The sequence below is a fragment of the Somniosus microcephalus genome, chromosome 12 (assembly GCF_052327205.1).
Source record: "Somniosus microcephalus isolate GS21.2 chromosome 12, FLI_Smic_1.0, whole genome shotgun sequence".
NCBI lineage: Eukaryota > Metazoa > Chordata > Chondrichthyes > Squaliformes > Somniosidae > Somniosus > Somniosus microcephalus.
The window spans coordinates 203,746,633-203,756,671 of record NC_140998.1 but is presented as its reverse complement, the minus strand read 5'-3'; the positions used below and the strand labels follow the sequence as shown (position 1 = coordinate 203,756,671).

Genomic DNA, 10,039 nt, shown 5'->3' with positions numbered 1-10,039 from the left:
AAACTACAGAGCATATGAAATTGCATGTGCATTTTAAGCTGATAAAAGATAGTTGGCATCATTTCTGGCTTTGTTTACGGAAGAGTTCAGGCGTTGCCTTGAGGAAGGTAATTCCAAAGCGTGGCGCTGTTATTCGCTTCCTTCCCCTATTGATCATAAGAGCATATACACACTTCCCGTGTCGGGATCAATGATTTGGAAGCATAACCCGAGGTGATTTTTCAGTCTTTTCAGCTTGCGGGCTGTCAAGCAGTTTCATCAGCACCCACCATGGCTCTAGGTACAGCTCAGCTTACACGGCACAAACCATAGATCGAATCTGGGGTTTTGATCCACTCTAAGGCATTACTTGTATCACCTTTGAATTGTTATGTTAGGAAGGAATGTTACGAAGATAACAATTAACCTTTGGGGTGTTTCCCAGAAAACCCGAGTAAAAAATCCCACTTATTTCTGATTATGAAGAAAAGAAAATATAATATAGTATATATAAATATATATATATATATATACTTTGTCTTTTGACAAAATTCTTGTCTTGGATTGGATTGGATTGGATTTCAAAATAAGCACAGCAAGATCCCACAATAGCCTGTCATGACAGGCAGACCACTAGGCAGTTCCAGGTCAAATCCCCTTCTTTTGAAGATCTTCACTTTTCTTTCATGCAGATTTGAAATAAAATAAACTTTGATGTAAGCTAATTGTCTCACTGGAGGTTTCCGTGAACTATACATTGACTCTAACATAAACAATGGGTTGACGCAGTTGAGAACTAATCTCTTCTGATAGAAGATGCATGAGCAAGTAACTGGCCCGGTGTATGCAATTTATTATCCAGTTCTCGCCGCCGTTGGTATCCCAGGCAAGTCGTAACCTTACCAGCTGTGCAAACCTGGGTCAAACTGTCTCATTGCTCTTGCTGCGTAACTGGTAACTGAATCTGTCTCGGTGGATGTTTTTGTTAAGTAGTCATGTATTCTGCTGTAACTGCTCAATGAGTAAGCTATCCTTAATTCATATTATGCAGTTAATATAATATTTAATTGAAATTATAGATATTTCATCTCCAACATAGACGGCATTTCTCAGACGTTCTTATTCATAAGAACATAAGAACATAACAAATAGGAGCAGGAGTAGGCCAATCGGTCCCTCGAGCCTGCTCCGCCATTCAATAAGATCATGGCTGGTCTGATCCTAACCGCCAATCTACTATCACAGAGCCATCTCCTGAATCTAACAGAATTAGACACACGAAATAGGAGCAGGATCAGGCTACACGGCCCCTGGGCCCGCTCCGCTACCCACAGGGCCATGACCGATCCGAACCTAGACTCATGTCCAAATTCCTGCCTGCTCCCCATAACTCTTTATTTCCTTTACTTCTAGGAAACTGTCTATTTCTGTTTTAAATTGATGTTATGATGTTCTTCTACAGCTTTTTGGTGCAGCATATTCCATGGACCTACCACCCTCTGAGTGAAGTAGTTCCTCCTCATCTCAGTTTTGAAAGAGCAGCCCCTTATTCTAAGACTATGCCCCCTAGTTCTAGTTTCACCCATCATCAGAAACATCCTCCCCGCATCCACCCACTTCACAATCTTATATGTTTCAATAAGGTCGCCTTTCATTCTTCTGAACTCCAATGAGTAGAGTCCCAATCTACTCAACCTCTCCTCATATGTCCATCCCCTCATCCCCGGGATTAACCGAGTGAACCTTCTTTGTACTGACTCGAGAGCAAGTATGTCTTTTCTTAAGTATGGACACCAAAACTGTATGCAGTATTCCAGGTGCGGTCTCACCAATACCTTGTACAACTGAAGCAATACCTCCCGATTTTTACATTCTATCCCCCTAGTAATGAAAGCCAACATTCCATTGGCCTTCTTAATCAATTGCTGCACCTGCATACTAACCTTTTGAGTTTCGTGCACCAGGACCCCCAGATCCCTTTGTACTTCAGTGCTTTCCAGTTTCTTACCATTAAGATAATAACTTGCTCTACGATTTTTCCTGCCAAAGTGGATAACCTCACACTTTCCAATATTGTATTCCATCTGCCAATACTCTGCCCACTTACTTAGCCTGTCTATGTCCCCTTGCAGGTTTTTTATGTCCTCCTCACTTAATACTTTCCCTCCCATCTTAGTATCATCTGCAAACTTTGATATGTTACACTCGGTCCCCTCCTCCAAATCGTTAATATAGATTGTAAAGAGTTGGGGACCCTGCACTGACCCCTGTGGAACACCACTAGTTACTGATTGCCAGTCCGAGAATGAACCATTTATCCCAACTCTCTGCCTTCTGTTAGATAGCCAATCCTCTATCCATGCCAGAATATTACCCCCAATCCCGTGATTTTTTATCTTAAGCAACTGAATTGCTATCTCGTAACCAGAATGAACAGTTCCTCTGATTATAAATGTGGTTTGATAGGTGCTGCCTTTCACTTCAACCTCCTTTGGGTGTTGATCGCCATCGAGTGTCCAAATGTAGTAATTGCAGTTTGAGAAGAAACAATTGTTATCATTTATATCCTCCTGCTCTGCTCTCAGGTCCCGCAGGGTCTGTTAGCCTTCGTAGCACTGCCATATTCTTATTGTGCGCCCTGATAGGGAGATTTAACAGCCTTTTGACCATAGAGGTTATTTTTTTTCATTGGCTAGATCCTGTCCTCACTATTATGTCCCACTCGTGATGGTCATAAGGAAGAACATTGATTGTTACTTCCTCCAGCGGCATCTCTGAGTCTGGTTGGCTTTCCTGCTTCACAATCTCTGAGTTCAGCGGACAGATCAGAAGGTGTCGAATCCTAGATTTCAGTGTCTGTGTAGCTCAGTCCAACAAAATATATTTTACTTGCCCTCGAACCCATCAAATCATCACAGGAACATTAAGCTTATTACAATGTAAACTGTCTTGAGGACATACAGCAACGTATCAAATCTTCACATCAATTCTAAAGGGAAGGTTGAAGCTGAGCACCTATAAAGTTTAAAATCTATTATCCGACATCCTCCACCAAATAACAATGTTTGTAATACGAGAATGAGCAAATTTGTTTTATTAGAATTTGAGTATGCAACAGAGCATGAATTAAAATCAGTTGTTTTACGGATGCTTCTGACGGAAAAAAAGTTTTTAAAATCAAAATGTAAGGCACTGTTTACATTTTCATGAACATTTCTAATGCCGACTTGACTGATTTAGGTTGGGCAGCCATTGGCTTTAATTAATAATATAAATAATTTCACAAGTAATATTCGGATATTTAACTTGGCTGATATTTTCACTGGTACTTTTGAAGTGAAATTTTAAGAAGTAGCTAAATACATTATTTCGCTTAATAATGAAATGAATGCCACCTGAATTGAAAATATAAACATATGTAATTATCGTTGTAAGCCAATGTAAGCCAATATAACATCAGTAGGTTGCATAATACATCACGAAAACTTAAAACGTGGGTCTTAAATTCCTTTATCTGTTACTAGATGTGGGTGCCCGGCGGTGCCGAGGCTTTTTTGAGGGCATGTTGTTGTTGAAAGAGAGAGAGGGTGCGACTGGGGGGAAGAGAGAGAGGGAAGGAGAGAGAGAGGGAGAGGGAAGGAGAGAGAGGGAAGGAGAGAGAGAGAGAGAGAGGGAATGAGAGAGAGAGAGAGAGAGAGAGAAGGAGAGAGAGAGAGAGGGAAGGAGAGAGAGAGAGAGGGGGAAGGAGAGAGAGAGATGGAAGAAGAGAGAGAGAGATGGAAGGAGAGAGAGAGAGAGAGGGAAGGAGAGAGAGAGAGAGGGAAGGAGAGAGAGAGAGAGGGAAGGAGAGAGAGAGAGAGGGAAGGAGAGAGAGAGAGGGAGGGAAGGAGAGAGAGAGAGGGAAGGAGAGAGAGAGAGAGGGAAGGAGAGAGAGAGAGAGGGAAGGAGAGAGAGAGAGAGAGACAGAGGGAAGGAGAGAGAGAGAGAGAGAGAGGGAAGGAGAGAGAGAGAGAGGGATGGAGAGAGAGGGAGAGAGGGAAGGAGAGAGAGAGGGAAAGAGACAGAGGAAAGGAGAGAGAGGGGGTAGGAGAGAGAGAGAGGGGGAAGGAGAGAGAGAGATAGAGAGAGAAAGAAGGGTAGACACAGGCAGAACCGGCTATCAAGAGAGGACAGGATATGCTTTCACTGCAGTCAGGGCGTGGTGGAGACAGAGATGCACTTCCTCACAGCTTGTAGAAAATATCAGGGCATAAGGGAGAATTTCTACCCAAAATTCACAAAAATATGCCCGGAATTCAGAAATTTGAATGACGACCAAAAAACTCCCATACCTAATAGGGGAAGAGAGAAATTGTGTAACCTTAGCGGCACACTATGTTACAGCTTGCCATAAACAGAGGGACAACCACTAAATATAAGAAAAGATCTGTTTTTATGTATTCAACCATGAATGCTTTTCGATGCTTTGGCAACATAAGATGTACCTTGCCATGCCAATAAAGCGATTTGAATTGAATTGAATTGGATTGAGAGAGAGAGTGGGAGAGAGAGAGAGAGAGAGACTGGGAGTGAGAGAGACAGAGAGAGAGAGAGAGAGAGAGACTGGGAGTGTGTGAGAGAGAGACTGGGAGTGAGAGAGAGAGAGAGGGAGACTGGGAATGTGTGAGAGAGAGAGAGACTGGGAGTGAGAGAGAGAGAGAGAGAGAGAGACTGGGAGTGGGAGTGTGAGAGAGAGAGAGAGAGAGAGTGGGAGTCTGAGAGAGAGAGAGAGAGAGAGAGTGGGAGTGTGAGAGACAGAGAGAGGGGGAGTGTGAGAGAGAGAGTGTGTGAGAGAGATTGGGAGTGTGTGTGAGAGAGAGAGAGAGTGGGAGTGTGTGTGTGAGAGAGAGAGAGAGAGAGAGAGAGACTGGGAGTGTGTGAGAGAGAGAGACTGGGAGTGTGTGTGTGAGAGAGAGAGAGAGAGACTGGGAGTGTGTGAGAGAGAGAGAGACTGGGAGTGTGGGAGAGAGAGAGAGAGAGACTGGGAGTGAGAGACAGAGAGAGTGGGAGTGTCAGAGAGATAGAGAGAGAGAGTGGAAGTGTCAGAAAGAGAGAGAGAGAGTGGGAGTGTCTGAGAGAGAGAGAGAGAGAGAGAGAGAGTGGGAGTGTGTGTGTGAGAGAGAGAGAGAGAGACTGGGAGTGTGAGATAGAGAGAGACTGGGAGTGTGAGAGAGAGAGACTGGGAGTGTGTGTGAGAGAGAGAGAGACTGGGAGTGTGTGTGAGAGAGAGAGAGAGAGAGTGGGGGTGTGTGAGAGGGAGAGAGAGTGGGAGTGTGTGAGAGAGAGAGAGAAATTGTGAGTGAGAGAGAGACTGTGAGTCAGAGAGAGAGAGAGTGTGAGAGAGAGAGAGACTGGGAGTGTGAAAGAGAGAGAGAGTGTGTGTGAGAGAGGGAGCGAGAGAGAGACTGGGAGAGTGAGAGAGAGAGAGAGAGAGACAGGGAGTGTGTGAGAGAGAGAGAGAGGGAGTGTGTGTGTGAGAGAGAGAGAGAGAGACTGGGGGTATGAGAGAGAGAGATTGGGAGTGTGAGAGAGAGAGAGATTGGGAGTGTGAGAGAGAGAGATTGGGAGTGCGAGAGAGAGAGGTTGGGAGTGTGAGAGAGAGACTGGGAGTGTGTGAGAGTGAGAGACTGGGAGTGTGAGAGAGGGAGAGATTGGGAGTGTGAGAGGGAGAGAGATTGGGAGTGTGAGAGAGAGAGATTGGGAGTGTGTGAGAGAGAGAGATTGGCAGTGTGAGGGAGATAGAGACTGGGAGTGTGTGAGAGAGAGAGTCAGGTAGTGTGAGAGAGAGAGATTGGGAGTGTGAGATAGACAGAGATTGGGAGTGTGAGGGAGGGAGAGATTGGGAGTGTGAGAGAGTGAGATTGGGAATGTGAGAGAGAGAGAGATTGGGAGTGTGAGAGAGAGAGATTGGGAGTGTGAGAGAGAGAGATTGGGAGTGTGAGAGAGAGAGACTGGGAGTGTGTGAGAGACAGAGACTGGGAGTGTGAGAGAGAGATTTGGAGTGTGAGAGAGAGAGAGATTGGGAGTGTGAGAGAGAGCGACTGGGAGTGAGAGAGTGAGAGATTGGGAGTGTGAGAGAGAGAGAGATTGGGAGTGAGAGAGAGACTGGGAGTGTGAGAGAGAGAGAGATTGGGAGTGGGAGAGAGAGAGATTGGTAGTGTGAGAGAGAGAGAGATTGGGAGTGTGAGAGAGAGTGACTGGGAGTGTGAGAGAGAGAGAGACAGGGAGTGTGACAGAGAGAGAGATTGGGAGTGTGAGAGAGAGAGAGACTGGGAGTGTGAGAGAGAGAGAGATTGGGAGTGTGAGAGAGAGAGAGATTGGGAGTGTGAGAGAGGGAGAGATTGGGAGTGTGAGAGAGAGAGAGAGAGATTCGGAATGTGAGAGAGAAATTGGGAGTGCGAGAGAGAGAGATTGGAAGTGCGAGAGAGAAGAGACTGGGCTTGTGCCGGAGAGAGAGGCTGGGAGTGTGTGAGAGGGAGCGATGGGAGTGTGAGAGATAGAGAGATTGGGAGTGTGAGAGAGAGAGAGAGGTTAGGAGTGTGAGTGAGAGAGAGACTGGGAGTGTAAGAGAGAGAGGACTGGGAGGGAGAGAGAGAGAGATTGGGAGTGTGAGCGAGAGAGAGATTGGGAGTGTGAGAGAGAGAGAGACTGGGAGTGAGAGAGAGAGAGACTGGGTGTGTGAGAGAGAGAATGTTTGGGAGTGTGAGAGAGAGAGAGACTGGGAGTGTGAGAGAGAGAGAGATTGGGAGTGTGAGAGAGAGAGAGATTGGGAGTGTGAGAGAGAGAGAGATTGGGAGTGTGAGAGAGAGGGGGATTGGGAGTGTGAGAGAGAGAGGGATTGGGAGTGTGAGAGAGAGAGAGATTGGGAGTGTGAGAGAGAGAGATTGGGAGTGTGTGACAGAGAGAGACTGGGAGTGTGAGAGAGAGAGAGATGAGAGAGACTGGGAGTGTGATAGAGAGGGATTGGGAGTGTGAGAGAGAGAGACGGGAGTGTGAGAGAGAGAGACTGGGAGTGAGAGAGACAGATTGGGAGTGTGAGAGAGAGAGAGACTGGGAGTGTGAGAGAGAGAGGTTGGGAGTGTGAGAGAGAGACTGGGAGTGTGAGAGAGAGAGATTGGGAGTGTGAGAGAGACAGAGATTGGGAGCGTGTGAGAGAGAGAGATTGGATTGTGAGAGTGAGAGAGATTGGGAGTGTGAGAGAGAGAGATTGGGAGTGTGAGAGAGATAGAGATTGGGAGTGTGAGAGAGAGATTGGGAGTGATGAGAGAGTGATGTGAGAGTGAGAGAGAGAGAGATTGGGAGGTGAGAGAGAGAGAGAGATTCGGAGTGTGAGAGAGAGAGATTGGGAGTGTGAGAGAGAGAGATTGGGAGTGCGAGAGTGAGAGACTGGGAGTGTGCCGGAGGAGAGGCTGGGAGTGTGTGAGAGGGAGAGATGGGAGTGTGAGAGATAGAGAGATAGATTGGGAGTGTGAGAGAGAGAGAGGTTAGAAGTGTGAGTGAGAGAGAGACTGGGAGTGTAAGAGAGAGAGACTGGGAGGGAGAGAGAGAGAGATTGGGAGTGTGAGCGAGAGAGAGATTGGGAGTGTCAGAGAGAGAGAGACTGGGAGTGAGAGAGAGAGATTGGGAGTGTGAGAGAGAGAGAGACTGGGAGTGAGAGAGTGAGAGACTGGGAGTGTGAGAGAGAGAATGTTTGGGAGTGTGAGAGAGAGAGAGACTGGGAGTGTGAGAGAGAGAGAGATTGGGAGTGTGAGAGAGAGAGAGATTGGGAGTGTGAGAGAGAGAGAGATTGGGAAGTGTGAGAGAGAGAGGGATTGGGAGTGTGAGAGAGAGAGGGATTGGGAGTGTGAGAGAGAGAGAGATTGGGAGTGTGAGAGAGAGATTGGGAGTGTGAAGAGAGAGAGAGTGGGAGTGCGAGAGAGAGAGACTGGGAGTGTGAGAGAGAGAGAGATTAGGAGTGTGTGAGAGAGAGAGATTGCGAGTGTGTGAGAGAGAGAGAGAGAGACTGGGAGTGTGATAGAGAGGGATTGGGAGTGTGAGAGAGAGAGATTGGGAGTGCGGGAGAGAGAGGTTTGGAGTGCGAGAGAGAGAGACTGGGCGTGTGAGAGAGAGAGAGGCTGGGAGTGAGAGAGAGAGATTGGGAGTGTGAGAGAGAGAGAGACTGGGTGTGAGAGAGAGAGAGACTGGGAGTGTGAGAGAGAGAAAGTTTGGGAGTGTGAGAGAGAGAGACTGGGAGTGTGAGAGAGAGAGAGATTGGGAGAGTGAGAGAGAGAGAGATTGGGAGTCTGAGAGAGAGAGAGATTGGAGTGTGAGAGAGAGAGGGATTGAGAGTGTGAGAGAGATCGAGATTGGGAGTGTGAGAGAGAGTTTGGGAGTGTGAGAGAGAGAGGTTGGGAGTGCGAGAGAGAGAGACTGGGAGTGTGTGAGAGAGAGATGGGAGTGTGAGAGAGAGAAAGTTTGTGAGTGTGAGAGAGAGAGAGAGAGAGACTGGGAGTGTGAGAGAGAGAGAGAGACTGGTAGTGTGAGAGAGAGATAGAGAGACTGGTAGTGAGAGAGAGAGAGAGAGTGGGAGTATCAGAGAGATAGAGAGAGAGTGGGAGTGTCTGAGAGAGAGAGAGAGAGAGAGAGAGAGAGTGGGAGTGTGTGTGTGTGAGAGAGAGAGAGAGAGTGGGAGTGTGTGAGAGAGAGAGACTGGGAGTGTGAGAGAGATAGAGAGACTGGGAGTGTGAGACAGAGAGACTGGGAGTGTGAGAGAGAGAGCCTGGGAGTGTGTGAGAGAGAGAGAGACTGGGAGTGTGTGAGAGAGAGAGGGAGAGTGGGGGTGTGTGAGAGAGAGAGAGAGAGTGGGAGTGTGAGAGGGAGAGAGAAATTGTGAGTGAAAGAGAGACTGTGAGTGAGAGAGAGAGAGAGTGTGAGAGAGAGAGAGAGAGTGTATTTGAGAGAGGGAGCGAGAGAGAGACTGGGAGAGTGAGAGAGAGAGAGAGACAGGGAGTGTGTGAGAGAGAGAGAGTGGGAGTGTGTGTGTGAGAGAGAGAGCGAGAGAGACTGGGAGTGTGAGACAGAGAGACTGGGAGCGTGAGAGAGAGATTGGGAGTGTGAGAGAGAGAGAGATTGGGAGTGTGTGAGAGAGAGAGATTGGGAGTGTGAGAGAGAGACAGACATTGAAAAACATAAACACCAAACAAAAAATGGGAAAATATTCGCCTGTTTCATCGACTTCAAGAAAGCCTTTGACTCTATATGGCACGAAGGGCTCTATTATAAACTTCTTCAGTGTGGAATAGGGGGCAAAGTCTATGACCTTATTAAATCAATGTATCTGAAAAACAAATGCGGGGTCAAAATTGGAGACAAACGCACCGATTTCTTCACCCAGAGAAGAGGCGTCCGGCAGGGCTGCAATTTGAGCCCGACCCTGTTCAACATATACATAAATGAATTAGCAGACATGCTGGAGCAAAGCGAGTCACCAGGTCTCCGTCTCCTGGATGGAGAAGTGAAGTCCCTGTTCTATGCGGACGACCTGGTTCTGCTGTCTCCCACAGAACAGGGATTACAGCAACAACTAGACCTACTCGACAAATACTGCCAAAATTGGGCTCTAACAGTAAATCTAAAGAAAACCAACATCATGATTTTTCAGAAAAGACCCAGATGTCAGGAAAACAAATACCAGTTTACCCTCAGTGATACCACTATAGGACACACTATGAGCTACACCTACCTTGCTCTAACTATTACAGCATCAGGGAGCTTCAGCATAGCAGTGAATGCACTAAAAAAAAAAGCCCGAAGAGCCCTATATGCAATAAAAAGAAAATTCTACAACATCCAAATCCCAATCAAAATCTGGCTCAAAATTTTTGACAGCATAATCCTGCCCATTGCACTGTACGGTAGTGAAGTATGGGGCCCGCTAAATCACCAAAGCTACACTAAATGGGAAAAACACACAATAGAAGCCCTACATGCAGAATTCTGCCGAAGCATCCTTCGCACCCAAAGAAAAACGCCAACAAATGCA

The 10,039-nt window shown here is 46.9% G+C and overlaps 1 pseudogene; it reads left to right on the top strand.

Moving 5' to 3' along the window:
• Window positions 1-795: 795 nt before the first annotated feature.
• The window catches only part of LOC147109930 (putative G protein-coupled receptor 139), a 105,491-nt pseudogene continuing 96,247 nt past the window's right edge, over window positions 796-10,039 (top strand).